The sequence below is a fragment of the Pseudophryne corroboree genome, unplaced genomic scaffold, assembly GCF_028390025.1.
Source record: "Pseudophryne corroboree isolate aPseCor3 unplaced genomic scaffold, aPseCor3.hap2 scaffold_1703, whole genome shotgun sequence".
In the NCBI taxonomy this organism is placed as follows: domain Eukaryota; kingdom Metazoa; phylum Chordata; class Amphibia; order Anura; family Myobatrachidae; genus Pseudophryne; species Pseudophryne corroboree.
In genome coordinates this window covers 1-13,299 of record NW_026968339.1, presented here as the reverse complement: position 1 = coordinate 13,299, position 13,299 = coordinate 1, and the positions used below count along the sequence as shown (strand labels likewise).

General features: G+C 49.7%; 18 non-coding genes across 18 annotated transcripts; 17 read left to right on the top strand and 1 right to left on the bottom strand.

Moving 5' to 3' along the window:
* Positions 1-148: 148 nt before the first annotated feature.
* LOC135002038 (U1 spliceosomal RNA) lies at positions 149-311 on the top strand. The gene has a single exon (XR_010203329.1). It is a non-coding gene; the product is annotated as a U1 spliceosomal RNA (small nuclear RNA).
* Positions 312-985: 674 nt separating this feature from the next.
* LOC135002025 (U1 spliceosomal RNA) lies at positions 986-1,149 on the top strand. The gene has a single exon (XR_010203316.1). It is a non-coding gene; the product is annotated as a U1 spliceosomal RNA (small nuclear RNA).
* A 152-nt stretch (positions 1,150-1,301) lies between these two features.
* On the top strand, positions 1,302-1,464 carry LOC135002037 (U1 spliceosomal RNA). Its single transcript, XR_010203328.1, has one exon. It is a non-coding gene; the product is annotated as a U1 spliceosomal RNA (small nuclear RNA).
* A 677-nt stretch (positions 1,465-2,141) lies between these two features.
* LOC135002040 (U1 spliceosomal RNA) lies at positions 2,142-2,305 on the top strand. The gene has a single exon (XR_010203331.1). It is a non-coding gene; the product is annotated as a U1 spliceosomal RNA (small nuclear RNA).
* A 152-nt stretch (positions 2,306-2,457) lies between these two features.
* Positions 2,458-2,620, top strand: LOC135002034 (U1 spliceosomal RNA). Its single transcript, XR_010203325.1, has one exon. It is a non-coding gene; the product is annotated as a U1 spliceosomal RNA (small nuclear RNA).
* Positions 2,621-3,294: 674 nt separating this feature from the next.
* Positions 3,295-3,458, top strand: LOC135002024 (U1 spliceosomal RNA). The gene has a single exon (XR_010203315.1). It is a non-coding gene; the product is annotated as a U1 spliceosomal RNA (small nuclear RNA).
* Positions 3,459-3,609: 151 nt separating this feature from the next.
* LOC135002036 (U1 spliceosomal RNA) lies at positions 3,610-3,772 on the top strand. The gene has a single exon (XR_010203327.1). It is a non-coding gene; the product is annotated as a U1 spliceosomal RNA (small nuclear RNA).
* A 674-nt stretch (positions 3,773-4,446) lies between these two features.
* Positions 4,447-4,610, top strand: LOC135002043 (U1 spliceosomal RNA). Its single transcript, XR_010203334.1, has one exon. It is a non-coding gene; the product is annotated as a U1 spliceosomal RNA (small nuclear RNA).
* A 152-nt stretch (positions 4,611-4,762) lies between these two features.
* Positions 4,763-4,925, top strand: LOC135002033 (U1 spliceosomal RNA). Its single transcript, XR_010203324.1, has one exon. It is a non-coding gene; the product is annotated as a U1 spliceosomal RNA (small nuclear RNA).
* A 674-nt stretch (positions 4,926-5,599) lies between these two features.
* LOC135002023 (U1 spliceosomal RNA) lies at positions 5,600-5,763 on the top strand. The gene has a single exon (XR_010203314.1). It is a non-coding gene; the product is annotated as a U1 spliceosomal RNA (small nuclear RNA).
* A 152-nt stretch (positions 5,764-5,915) lies between these two features.
* Positions 5,916-6,078, top strand: LOC135002032 (U1 spliceosomal RNA). Its single transcript, XR_010203323.1, has one exon. It is a non-coding gene; the product is annotated as a U1 spliceosomal RNA (small nuclear RNA).
* A 674-nt stretch (positions 6,079-6,752) lies between these two features.
* Positions 6,753-6,915, top strand: LOC135002026 (U1 spliceosomal RNA). The gene has a single exon (XR_010203317.1). It is a non-coding gene; the product is annotated as a U1 spliceosomal RNA (small nuclear RNA).
* Positions 6,916-7,067: 152 nt separating this feature from the next.
* Positions 7,068-7,230, top strand: LOC135002031 (U1 spliceosomal RNA). The gene has a single exon (XR_010203322.1). It is a non-coding gene; the product is annotated as a U1 spliceosomal RNA (small nuclear RNA).
* Positions 7,231-7,904: 674 nt separating this feature from the next.
* Positions 7,905-8,068, top strand: LOC135002020 (U1 spliceosomal RNA). The gene has a single exon (XR_010203312.1). It is a non-coding gene; the product is annotated as a U1 spliceosomal RNA (small nuclear RNA).
* Positions 8,069-8,220: 152 nt separating this feature from the next.
* On the top strand, positions 8,221-8,383 carry LOC135002030 (U1 spliceosomal RNA). Its single transcript, XR_010203321.1, has one exon. It is a non-coding gene; the product is annotated as a U1 spliceosomal RNA (small nuclear RNA).
* Positions 8,384-9,057: 674 nt separating this feature from the next.
* Positions 9,058-9,221, top strand: LOC135002019 (U1 spliceosomal RNA). Its single transcript, XR_010203311.1, has one exon. It is a non-coding gene; the product is annotated as a U1 spliceosomal RNA (small nuclear RNA).
* Positions 9,222-9,373: 152 nt separating this feature from the next.
* LOC135002028 (U1 spliceosomal RNA) lies at positions 9,374-9,536 on the top strand. Its single transcript, XR_010203319.1, has one exon. It is a non-coding gene; the product is annotated as a U1 spliceosomal RNA (small nuclear RNA).
* A 3,299-nt stretch (positions 9,537-12,835) lies between these two features.
* On the bottom strand, positions 12,836-12,999 carry LOC135002017 (U1 spliceosomal RNA). Its single transcript, XR_010203309.1, has one exon. It is a non-coding gene; the product is annotated as a U1 spliceosomal RNA (small nuclear RNA).
* Between the last annotated feature and the right edge of the window lie 300 nt (positions 13,000-13,299).

Below are 13,299 nucleotides of genomic sequence, written 5' to 3'. Positions count from 1 at the left end.
GCTCTGGTAAAAGTCAGATTTCTTTGTTTCAGATCTTCCTCTAGCCTTGTTCTTCTTTCGAGAGTTCCCTTGTGCTGCCTCAGTTGGATCTCCTTCACTTGACAGGGGGGTGCCCGAGCAGAGACCCTCCCCAGCTCTAGCCCAACTCCTACTTACCTGCCAGGTGAGATACTATGATCATGAAGGCGCTTCTCCCAGGGCAAGGCTCACCCATTGCACTCTGGGTGTGCTGCCCCTGCGATTTCCCCAAATGTGGGAAACTTGACTGCATAATTTGTGTTTCCCCTGGTCGGCTCTCGTATAATTCAGATCTCTTTGTCTCAGGTCTCTCTCCAGCCTAGTTTGCTGTCTGTTTCCACTTCTCTTTTCTTCAGCCGCTCCCTTCTATACCCTTGTGCACTATCCTGACTTCTCCTCCCGTCTGCTTACTTTGTGCCTTCCATTGCACAATGCAAACTACAGGTAGTGCTGCAGGGCCCACACCCTTTTACTTGCCTTACAGAGCAGCTCTGGAGCTGTTACAGTGCCCAGCTGCTGCAAGAAATCTGCTTGAATGCTTCAGGGGATGGGGCATGGCCAACATGAGCCCCACACCAAAGGAGGGTGGAGGTGTTTAATGCAAACTAGGGGTCAGCCAAGCGCCGCAAAAGGCCACCATGCCCTGCACGCCCCTTTTCTCTTTTCATATGCAGACGAGGGTTGAAGCCAACTTTGACCCACTGCTTGGATGACATCACCATATGCAAATCCATCTGCGGCAGGCCTTCCCCCAGGAATGCTTGCACTAGTTGTTGCATTTGGTTTGTTGTTTGGGGGTGCTTCAGTATTAGGCAGCCTTCTGCCCTCCCATGTTCATCTGAAAATATATGTTCTCCCTGCAGTTGTTGTCCCCAGATGAGAGTTCCCTTGTGCTGCCTCAGTTGAATCTCCTTTACTTGATAGAGATGTGCATGAGCAGCGGCCCTCCCCAGCCCTATTCCAAATCATACTTATTTTGCATAGGAGATACCATGGTCATGAAGATTTTTCTCCCAGGGTGAGGTTCATTCATTGCATTTTGGGTATGCTGACCCCTGTGATTTCCCCAAATGTGGGAAACTTGACTGCATTATTTGTGGTAGTGGGAGGCTGTGTTTGTGATTTCTTCTGGTCAGCTCTGGTAAAAGTCAGATTTCTTTGTCTCAGATTTTCCTTTAGCCTTGTTCTTCTTTCGAGAATTCCCTTGTGCTGCCTCAGTTGGATCTCCTTCACTTTACAGGGGGGTACCCGAGTAGCGACCCTCCCCAGCTCTAGACCAACTCCTACTTACCTGCCAGGTGAGATACTATGATCATGAAGGTGCTTCTCCCAGGGCAAGGCTCACCCATTGTACTCTGGGTGTGCTGCTCCTGCGATTTCCCCAAATGTGGGAAACTTGACTGCATAATTTGTGTTTCCCCTGGTCGGCTCTCGTATAATTCAGATCTCTTTGTCTCAGGTCTCTCTCCAGCCTAGTTTGCTGTCTGTTTCCACTTCTCTTTTCTTCAGCCGCTCCCTTCTATACCCTTGTGCACTATCCTGACTTCTCCTCCCGTCTGCTTACTTTGTGCCTTCCAATGCACAATGCAAACTACAGGTAGTGCTGCAGGGCCAACACCCTTTTACTTGCCTTACAGAGCAGCTCTGGAGCTGTTACAGTGCCCAGCTGCTGCAAGAAATCAGCTTGAATGCTTCAGGGGCTGGGGCATAGCCAACATGAGCCCCACACCGAAGGAGGGTGGAGGTGTTTAATGCAAACTAGGGGTCAGTCAAGCGCCGCAAAAGGCCACCATGCCCTGCACGCCCCTTTTCTGTTTTCATATGCAGACGAGGGTTGAAGCCAACTTTGACCCACCGCTTGGATGACATCACCATATGCAAATCCGTCTTCTGCGGCAGGCCTTCCCCCAGGAATGCTTGCACTAGTTGTTGCATTTGGTTTGTTGTTTGGGGGTGCTTCAGTATTAGGCAGCCTTCTGCCCTCCCATGTTCATCTGAAAATATGTGTTCTCCCTGCAGTTGTTGTCCCCAGATGAGAGTTCCCTTGTGCTGCCTCAGTTGAATCTCCTTTACTTGACAGAGATGTGCATGAGCAGCGGCCCTCCCCAGCCCTATTCCAAATCATACTTATTTTGCATAGGAGATACCATGGTCATGAAGATTGTTCTCCCAGGGTGAGGTTCATTCATTGCATTTTGGGTATGCTGACCCCTGTGATTTCCCCAAATGTGGGAAACTTGACTGCATTATTTGTGGTAGTGGGGGACTGTGTTTGTGCTTTCCTCTGGTCAGCTCTGGTAAAAGTCAGATTTCTTTGTCTCAGATCTTCCTCTAGCCTTGTTCTTCTTTCGAGAGTTCCCTTGTGCTGCCTCAGTTGGATCTCCTTCACTTTACAGGGGGGTACCCGAGCAGCGACCCTCCCCAGCTCTAGCCCAACTCCTACTTACCTGCCAGGTGAGATACTATGATCATGAAGGTGCTTCTCCCAGGGCAAGGCTCACCCATTGCACTCTGGGTGTGCTGCTCCTGCGATTTCCCCAAATGTGGGAAACTTGACTGCATAATTTGTGTTTCCCCTGGTCGGCTCTCGTATAATTCAGATCTCTTTGTCTCAGGTCTCTCTCCAGCCTAGTTTGCTGTCTGTTTCCACTTCTCTTTTCTTGAGCCGCTCCCTTCTATTCCCTTGCGCACTATCCTGACTTCTCCTCCTGTCTGCTTACTTTGTGCCTTCCAACGCACAATGCGAACTACAGGTAGTGCTGCAGGGCCCACACCCTTTTACTTGGCTTACAGAGCAGCTCTGGAGCTGTTACAGTGCCCAGCTGCTGCAAGAAATCAGCTTGAATGCTTCAGGGGCTGGGGCATAGCCAACATGAGCCCCACACCAAAGGAGGGTGGAGGTGTTTAATGCAAACTAGGGGTCAGCCAAGCGCCGCAAAAGGCCACCATGCCCTGCACGCCCCTTTTCTCTTTTCATATGCAGACGAGGGTTGAAGCCAACTTTGACCCACTGCTTGGATGACATCACCATATGCAAATCCATCTGCGGCAGGCCTTCCCCCAGGAATGCTTGCACTAGTTGTTGCATTTGGTTTGTTGTTTGGGGGTGCTTCAGTATTAGGCAGCCTTCTGCCCTCCCATGTTCATCTGAAAATATATGTTCTCCCTGCAGTTGTTGTCCCCAGATGAGAGTTCCCTTGTGCTGCCTCAGTTGAATCTCCTTTACTTGATAGAGATGTGCATGAGCAGCGGCCCTCCCCAGCCCTATTCCAAATCATACTTATTTTGCATAGGAGATACCATGGTCATGAAGATTTTTCTCCCAGGGTGAGGTTCATTCATTGCATTTTGGGTATGCTGACCCCTGTGATTTCCCCAAATGTGGGAAACTTGACTGCATTATTTGTGGTAGTGGGAGGCTGTGTTTGTGATTTCTTCTGGTCAGCTCTGGTAAAAGTCAGATTTCTTTGTCTCAGATTTTCCTTTAGCCTTGTTCTTCTTTCGAGAATTCCCTTGTGCTGCCTCAGTTGGATCTCCTTCACTTTACAGGGGGTACCCGAGTAGCGACCCTCCCCAGCTCTAGACCAACTCCTACTTACCTGCCAGGTGAGATACTATGATCATGAAGGTGCTTCTCCCAGGGCAAGGCTCACCCATTGTACTCTGGGTGTGCTGCTCCTGCGATTTCCCCAAATGTGGGAAACTTGACTGCATAATTTGTGTTTCCCCTGGTCGGCTCTCGTATAATTCAGATCTCTTTGTCTCAGGTCTCTCTCCAGCCTAGTTTGCTGTCTGTTTCCACTTCTCTTTTCTTCAGCCGCTCCCTTCTATACCCTTGTGCACTATCCTGACTTCTCCTCCCGTCTGCTTACTTTGTGCCTTCCAATGCACAATGCAAACTACAGGTAGTGCTGCAGGGCCCACACCCTTTTACTTGCCTTACAGAGCAGCTCTGGAGCTGTTACAGTGCCCAGCTGCTGCAAGAAATCAGCTTGAATGCTTCAGGGGCTGGGGCATAGCCAACATGAGCCCCACACCGAAGGAGGGTGGAGGTGTTTAATGCAAACTAGGGGTCAGTCAAGCGCCGCAAAAGGCCACCATGCCCTGCACGCCCCTTTTCTGTTTTCATATGCAGACGAGGGTTGAAGCCAACTTTGACCCACCGCTTGGATGACATCACCATATGCAAATCCATCTGCGGCAGGCCTTCCCCCAGGAATGCTTGCACTAGTTGTTGCATTTGGTTTGTTGTTTGGGGGTGCTTCAGTATTAGGCAGCCTTCTGCCCTCCCATGTTCATCTGAAAATATGTGTTCTCCCTGCAGTTGTTGTCCCCAGATGAGAGTTCCCTTGTGCTGCCTCAGTTGAATCTCCTTTACTTGACAGAGATGTGCATGAGCAGCGGCCCTCCCCAGCCCTATTCCAAATCATACTTATTTTACATAGGAGATACCATGGTCATGAAGATTGTTCTCCCAGGGTGAGGTTCATTCATTGCATTTTGGGTATGCTGACCCCTGTGATTTCCCCAAATGTGGGAAACTTGACTGCATTATTTGTGGTAGTGGGGGACTGTGTTTGTGCTTTCCTCTGGTCAGCTCTGGTAAAAGTCAGATTTCTTTGTCTCAGATCTTCCTCTAGCCTTGTTCTTCTTTCGAGAGTTCCCTTGTGCTGCCTCAGTTGGATCTCCTTCACTTTACAGGGGGGTACCCGAGCAGCGACCCTCCCCAGCTCTAGCCCAACTCCTACTTACCTGCCAGGTGAGATACTATGATCATGAAGGTGCTTCTCCCAGGGCAAGGCTCACCCATTGCACTCTGGGTGTGCTGCTCCTGCGATTTCCCCAAATGTGGGAAACTTGACTGCATAATTTGTGTTTCCCCTGGTCGGCTCTCGTATAATTCAGATCTCTTTGTCTCAGGTCTCTCTCCAGCCTAGTTTGCTGTCTGTTTCCACTTCTCTTTTCTTGAGCCGCTCCCTTCTATTCCCTTGCGCACTATCCTGACTTCTCCTCCTGTCTGCTTACTTTGTGCCTTCCAACGCACAATGCGAACTACAGGTAGTGCTGCAGGGCCCACACCCTTTTACTTGCCTTACAGAGCAGCTCTGGAGCTGTTACAGTGCCCAGCTGCTGCAAGAAATCAGCTTGAATGCTTCAGGGGCTGGGGCATAGCCAACATGAGCCCCACACCAAAGGAGGGTGGAGGTGTTTAATGCAAACTAGGGGTCAGCCAAGCGCCGCAAAAGGCCACCATGCCCTGCACGCCCCTTTTCTCTTTTCATATGCAGACGAGGGTTGAAGCCAACTTTGACCCACTGCTTGGATGACATCACCATATGCAAATCCATCTGCGGCAGGCCTTTCCCCAGGAATGCTTGCACTAGTTGTTGCATTTGGTTTGTTGTTTGGGGGTGCTTCAGTATTAGGCAGCCTTCTGCCCTCCCATGTTCATCTGAAAATATATGTTCTCCCTGCATTTGTTGTCCCCAGATGAGAGTTCCCTTGTGCTGCCTCAGTTGAATCTCCTTTACTTGATAGAGATGTGCATGAGCAGCGGCCCTCCCCAGCCCTATTCCAAATCATACTTATTTTGCATAGGAGATACCATGGTCATGAAGATTTTTCTCCCAGGGTGAGGTTCATTCATTGCATTTTGGGTATGCTGACCCCTGTGATTTCCCCAAATGTGGGAAACTTGACTGCATTATTTGTGGTAGTGGGAGGCTGTGTTTGTGATTTCTTCTGGTCAGCTCTGGTAAAAGTCAGATTTCTTTGTCTCAGATTTTCCTTTAGCCTTGTTCTTCTTTCGAGAGTTCCCTTGTGCTGCCTCAGTTGGATCTCCTTCACTTTACAGGGGGGTACCCGAGCAGCGACCCTCCCCAGCTCTAGACCAACTCCTACTTACCTGCCAGGTGAGATACTATGATCATGAAGGTGCTTCTCCCAGGGCAAGGCTCACCCATTGCACTCTGGGTGTGCTGCTCCTGCGATTTCCCCAAATGTGGGAAACTTGACTGCATAATTTGTGTTTCCCCTGGTCGGCTCTCGTATAATTCAGATCTCTTTGTCTCAGGTCTCTCTCCAGCCTAGTTTGCTGTCTGTTTCCACTTCTCTTTTCTTCAGCCGCTCCCTTCTATACCCTTGTGCACTATCCTGACTTCTCCTCCCATCTGCTTACTTTGTGCCTTCCAATGCACAATGCAAACTACAGGTAGTGCTGCAGGGCCCACACCCTTTTACTTGCCTTACAGAGCAGCTCTGGAGCTGTTACAGTGCCCAGCTGCTGCAAGAAATCAGCTTGAATGCTTCAGGGGCTGGGGCATAGCCAACATGAGCCCCACACCGAAGGAGGGTGGAGGTGTTTAATGCAAACTAGGGGTCAGTCAAGCGCCGCAAAAGGCCACCATGCCCTGCACGCCCCTTTTCTGTTTTCATATGCAGACGAGGGTTGAAGCCAACTTTGACCCACTGCTTGGATGACATCACCATATGCAAATCCATCTGCGGCAGGCCTTCCCCCAGGAATGCTTGCACTAGTTGTTGCATTTGGTTTGTTGTTTGGGGGTGCTTCAGTATTAGGCAGCCTTCTGCCCTCCCATGTTCATCTGAAAATATGTGTTCTCCCTGCAGTTGTTGTCCCCAGATGAGAGTTCCCTTGTGCTGCCTCAGTTGAATCTCCTTAACTTGACAGAGATGTGCCTGAGCAGCGGCACTCCCCAGCTCTATCCCAAATCATACTTATTTTGCATAGGAGATACCATGGTCATGAAGTTATTCTCCCAGGGTGAGGTTCATTCATTGCATTCTGGGTATGCTGACCCCTGTGATTTCCCCAAATGTGGGAAACTCGACTGCTTTATTTGTGGTAGTGGGGGACTGTGTTTGTGTTTTCTTCTGGTCAGCTCTGGTAAAAGTCAGATTTCTTTGTTTCAGATCTTCCTCTAGCCTTGTTCTTCTTTTGAGAGTTCCCTTGTGCTGCCTCAGTTGGATCTCCTTCACTTGACAGGGGGGTACCCGAGCAGCGACCCTCCCCAGCTCTAGCCCAAATCCTACTTACCTGGCAGGTGAGATACTATGATCATGTAGGTGCTTCTCCCAGGGCAAGGCTCACCCATTGCACTCTGGGTGTGCTGCTCCTGCGTTTTCCCCAAATGTGGGAAACTTGACTGCATAATTTGTGTTTCCCCTGGTCGGCTCTCGTATAATTCAGATCTCTTTGTCTCAGGTCTCTCTTCAGCCTAGTTTGCTGTCTGGTTCCACTTCTCTTTTCTTGAGCCGCTCCCTTCTATGCCCTTGCGCACTATCCTGACTTCTCCTCCAGTCTGCTTACTTTGTGCCTTCCAATGCACAATGCAAACAACAGGTAGTGCTGCAGGGCCCACACCCTTTTACTTGCCTTACAGAGCAGCTCTGGAGCTGTTACAGTGCCCAGCTGCTGCAAGAAATCATCTTGAATGCTTCAGGGGATGGGGCATGGCCAACATGAGCCCCACACCAAAGGAGGGTGGGGGTGTTTAATGCGAACTAGGGGTCATCCAAGCACCGCAAAAGGCCGCCATGCCCTGCACGCCCCTTTTCTCTTTTCATATGCAGATGAGGGTTGAAGCCAACTTTGACCCACTGCTTGGATGACATCACCATATGCAAATCCGTCTTCTGCAGAACTTCCCCCAGGAATGCTTGTACTAGTTGTTGCATTTGGTTTGTTGTTTGGGGGTGCTTCAGTATTAGGCAGCCTTCTGCCCTCCCATGTTCATCTGAAAATATGTGTTCTCCCTGCAGTTGTTATCCCCAGATGAGAGTTCCCTTGTGCTGCCTCAGTTGAATCTCCTTTACTTGACAGAGATGTGCCTGAGCAGCGGCCCTCCCCAGCTCTATCCCAAATCATACTTATTTTGCATAGGAGATACCATGGTCATGAAGATTATTCTCCCAGGGTGAGGTTCATTCATTGCATTCTGGGTATGCTGACCCCTGTGATTTCCCCAAATGTGGGAAACTCGACTGCTTTATTTGTGGTAGTGGGGGACTGTGTTTGTGTTTTCTTCTGGTCAGCTCTGGTAAAAGTCAGATTTCTTTGTTTCAGATCTTCCTCTAGCCTTGTTCTTCTTTTGAGAGTTCCCTTGTGCTGCCTCAGTTGGATCTCCTTCACTTGACAGGGGGGTACCCGAGCAGCGACCCTCCCCAGCTCTAGCCCAAATCCTACTTACCTGGCAGGTGAGATACTATGATCATGTAGGTGCTTCTCCCAGGGCAAGGCTCACCCATTGCACTCTGGGTGTGCTGCTCCTGCGTTTTCCCCAAATGTGGGAAACTTGACTGCATAATTTGTGTTTCCCCTGGTCGGCTCTCGTATAATTCAGATCTCTTTGTCTCAGGTCTCTCTTCAGCCTAGTTTGCTGTCTGGTTCCACTTCTCTTTTCTTGAGCCGCTCCCTTCTATGCCCTTGCGCACTATCCTGACTTCTCCTCCAGTCTGCTTACTTTGTGCCTTCCAATGCACAATGCAAACAACAGGTAGTGCTGCAGGGCCCACACCCTTTTACTTGCCTTACAGAGCAGCTCTGGAGCTGTTACAGTGCCCAGCTGCTGCAAGAAATCATCTTGAATGCTTCAGGGGATGGGGCATGGCCAACATGAGCCCCACACCAAAGGAGGGTGGGGGTGTTTAATGCGAACTAGGGGTCATCCAAGCACCGCAAAAGGCCGCCATGCCCTGCACGCCCCTTTTCTCTTTTCATATGCAGATGAGGGTTGAAGCCAACTTTGACCCACTGCTTGGATGACATCACCATATGCAAATCCGTCTTCTGCAGAACTTCCCCCAGGAATGCTTGTACTAGTTGTTGCATTTGGTTTGTTGTTTGGGGGTGCTTCAGTATTAGGCAGCCTTCTGCCCTCCCATGTTCATCTGAAAATATGTGTTCTCCCTGCAGTTGTTATCCCCAGATGAGAGTTCCCTTGTGCTGCCTCAGTTGAATCTCCTTTACTTGACAGAGATGTGCCTGAGCAGCGGCCCTCCCCAGCTCTATCCCAAATCATACTTATTTTGCATAGGAGATACCATGGTCATGAAGATTATTCTCCCAGGGTGAGGTTCATTCATTGCATTCTGGGTATGCTGACCCCTGTGATTTCCCCAAATGTGGGAAACTCGACTGCTTTATTTGTGGTAGTGGGGGACTGTGTTTGTGTTTTCTTCTGGTCAGCTCTGGTAAAAGTCAGATTTCTTTGTTTCAGATCTTCCTCTAGCCTTGTTCTTCTTTTGAGAGTTCCCTTGTGCTGCCTCAGTTGGATCTCCTTCTCTTAACAGGGGGGTGCCCGAGCAGCGACCCTCCCCAGCTCTAGCCCAACTCCTACTTACCTGCCAGGTGAGATACTATGATCATGAAGGTGCTTCTCCCAGGGCAAGGCTCACCCATTGCACTCTGGGTGTGCTGCCCCTGCGATTTCCCCAAATGTGGGAAACTTGACTGCATAATTTGTGTTTCCCCTGGTCGACTCTCGTATAATTCAGATCTCTTTGTCTCAGGTCTCTCTCCAGCCTAGTTTGCTGTCTGTTTCCACTTCTCTTTTCTTGAGCCGCTCCCTTCTATGCCCTTGCGCACTATCCTGACTTCTCCCGTCTGCTTACTTTGTGCCTTCCAACGCACAATGCGAACTACAGGTAGTGCTGCAGGGCCCACACCCTTTTATTTGCCTTACAGAGCAGCTCTGGAGCTGTTACAGTGCCCAGCTGCTGCAAGAAATCAGCTTGAATGCTTCAGGGGCTGGGGCATAGCCAACATGAGCCCCACACCGAAGGAGGGTGGAGGTGTTTAATGCGAACTAGGGGTCATCCAAGCGCCGCAAAAGGCCGCCATGCCCTGCATAACCCTTTTCTCTTTTCATATGCAGATGAGGGTTCCAGCCAACTTTGGCCCACTGCTTGGATGACATCACCGTATGCAAATTCGTCTCCTGCAGACCTTCCCCCAGGAATGCTTGTACTAGTTATTGCATATGGTTTGATATTTGATGGTGCTTCAGTATTAGGCAGCCTTCCGCCCTCCCATGTTCATCTGAAAAGATGTGGTCTCCCTGCAGTTGTTGTCCCCAGACGAGAGTTCCCTTGTGCCTCCTCAGTTGAATCTCCTTAACTTGACGGGGGAGGGGCTTGCCCGAGCAGCCACCCTCCCCAGCCCTATCCCAACTCATACTTATTTTGCATATGAGATCTCTATATCATGAAGATTGTTCTCACATGGTGAGGTTCATCCATTATATTTTAAAATAGGAAGGTTCAAATTACATATTTGAATTGCATCTATGTGCTGGATTCAAATGTCCCCCCCCCCCTTCCTTTCTCAATTGTGCCCGTCAGCAGCTATTCTAAGGTTGCTGCCAATGGGTGTGACACATTAATTTCTTCTGTGGGGTACACTGGACTCCACAAGGATTCACATTGGGGTGTAGAGTAGGATCTTGATCTGAGGCACCAACCGGCTCAAAGCTTTTGACTGTTCCCAAGATGCTCAGCGCATTCTCCTCTATAACCCCGCTTCCATGAACAGGGAGCTCAGTTTGTAGTTGGTGCCTTCAGTAGCAGGCCACTTAACAGGGGCCTGCCTCAGGCAGCCTATTCTTAGCTATTAATTTTGACAAGAAAATAAGAACTTTTTTATGAGAATCTACAAGGGCTGCAGCAGGCTAGGTCTAATAGACATCTTTACTGCAGCTTCATCACTCCCAGCGGCGCTGTATACTCCCGTGCCCTGGTTGCTGGATCACTGCAGCGGAGGCTCCGGTTTCTTCCTAAGGTCAGTCACACACACCGCCCTTCCGGATCACGAGGCCGCTGATGAAGGGGAGCGTGGCCGTAGGGGGTGGACCGTGTGCGCACTGGCGTGGACACTGATTACTGGGCAGCCGCTCCACAAGCCACCAGGTACAGTTAAGGAGCACAGGTCTGGGGGGTTTTCTCCCATATTAAACCAATTTTGTACTGCCCGCAGCGCATTGTGATAGGTAATAGGGCCTGATTCAGGTTGGGTTGCAATCACAATAAGCGATCCAACTGCAAAAATTCCTAAGAGCATACGCATGTGCCTGCATTTTCTGCGGCACCCCGCAGAGAATGCGATCGCCTCTGCCTGTCAATCGGGGCAGGGGGGGAGAGGGGGGTCAGCAACACTCCATTTCCAAGTCAGGGATGGAGCGGTGCGGGGGCAAGGCTTCAAAATGGGGTCTGCAACGGAGGAGACACAGGGGGCGTGGTCACAGCGGCTGTATGACATCACATTCAGCCGCTGTGATCACAAAAATGGTGGCGGCTTCCTGCGCGCACATACAGTCTGCACCAGCAGAAGGCTACACCATTTTTTATGATCACGCTGAACTGCAGTGCGACTGCAATTACAGCATGGTCAAGAAGGGAGGCGTCATGCTGGGTGGCCATGTCCTGTAACTGTGCAGGAGCCAGCACCGCTCACACACTAGTCCCCGGGTGCAGCCCCCAACCCCCGGGACACCCGGAGCAACAAAATGTAGATTCAGGCCACCAGGCCACGCCCCTACCTATGAAACCATGCCTCCTTTTTACCATTGCGCTGCTTATCTGCGCGCACTGCATTACAATCTCCTTCGCCACCTCTCTGGGTGTCACCAGTGATAGTGACAGCTCTGCCATGCTTGTAGCAGCTGGTCCTAAGATCTACGCCTCAAGCCCTGAGTGTTTGCCCTTGTGACTTGTTGATCATCATAGCGAAGCAGATGCTTACAGAAAACTGCAGGGGCTTAGATTGAAAATAAAAAAAATGATGGGTATAAGGTAGAGAGGAGCGGGTTCGGTTCTCCGAGAACCGAATTCCCAACGAACTCCACGTGGTTTACACTGGTCCGAGGCAGGCTCGGTTGTTCCCGCCTGACTCGGAAAACCTGAACAAGGGAAAATGTCATCATCCCGCTGTCGGATTCTCGCGAGATTCGGATTTCATATAAAGAGCTGCGCGTTGCCGCCATTTTTACTCGTGCATTGAAGAGAGAGTGGAGAGGACGTAGCTATGTTCTCTCAGTGGAAATCTCAATATCAGTGCTCAGTATCAGTGGTTACTTATTGCTGCTCAGTAATACTAGTGTGTCTCTCCTGCTCAGTGTCAGTTCTCAGTAGTATCCTCATCAGTGCTCAGTATCACTGCTCATTGTCTTGTGCTGCATTGTGGTGCTCAGCATACTACAGTACATTACTAATAGTCCAGTGCTGCATCTTGCTGCTCAGTGTCAGTTCTAGTATCCTCATCAGTGCTCACTATCACTGCTCATTACATTGTGGTGTTCTGTATACTACAGTAACATAGTAATATAGTAACATATAGTAATATAGTTTTTGAGGTTGAAAAGAGGCAAATTGCCCATCGTGTTCAACCTGTTTTAAGTTGTGATGATTCTACATACTTGCTGAATAATGTTTTATGACTAGTTAACTACTACAACTCATGTTACCCCCGGATTAACCATGTTGATATTTTAAGTATTATAACCTTGGATAGCTTTTTCATTCAGAAATGTATCCATTCCTTTTTTAAATCCAATTACAGAGTCCACCATTACCACCTTCCCTGGCAGGGTATTCCACATCCTGATTGCCCTAACAGTGAAGATCATAGTATCTCACCTGGCAGGTAAGTAGGAGTTGGGCTAGAGCTGTGGAGGATTGCTGCTTGGGCACCCCCTGTCAAGTGAAGGAGATCCAACTGAGGCAGCACAAGGGAACTCTCGAAAGAAGAACAAGGCTAGAGGAAGATCTGAGACAAAGAAATCTGACTTTTACCAGAGCTGACCAGAGGAAAGCACAAACACAGTCCCCCACTACCACAAATAATGCAGTCGAGTTTCCCACATTTGGGGAAATCACAGGGGTCAGCATACCCAGAATGCAATGAATGAACCTCACCCTGGGAGAACAATCTTCATGACCATGGTATCTCCTATGCAAAATAAGTATGATTTGGGATAGGGCTGGGGAGGGTCGCTGCTCAGGCACATCTCTGTCAAGTAAAGGAGATTCAACTGAGGCAGCACAAGGGAACTCTCATCTGGGGACAACAACTGCAGGGAGAACACATATTTTCAGATGAACATGGGAGGGCAGAAGGCTGCCTAAAACTGAAGCACCCCCAAACAACAAACCAAATGCAACTACTAGTGCAAGCATTCCTGGGGGAAGGCCTGCAGCAGATGGATTTGCATATGGTGATGTCATCCAAGCAGTTGGTCAAAGTTGGCTTGAACCCTCGTCTGCATA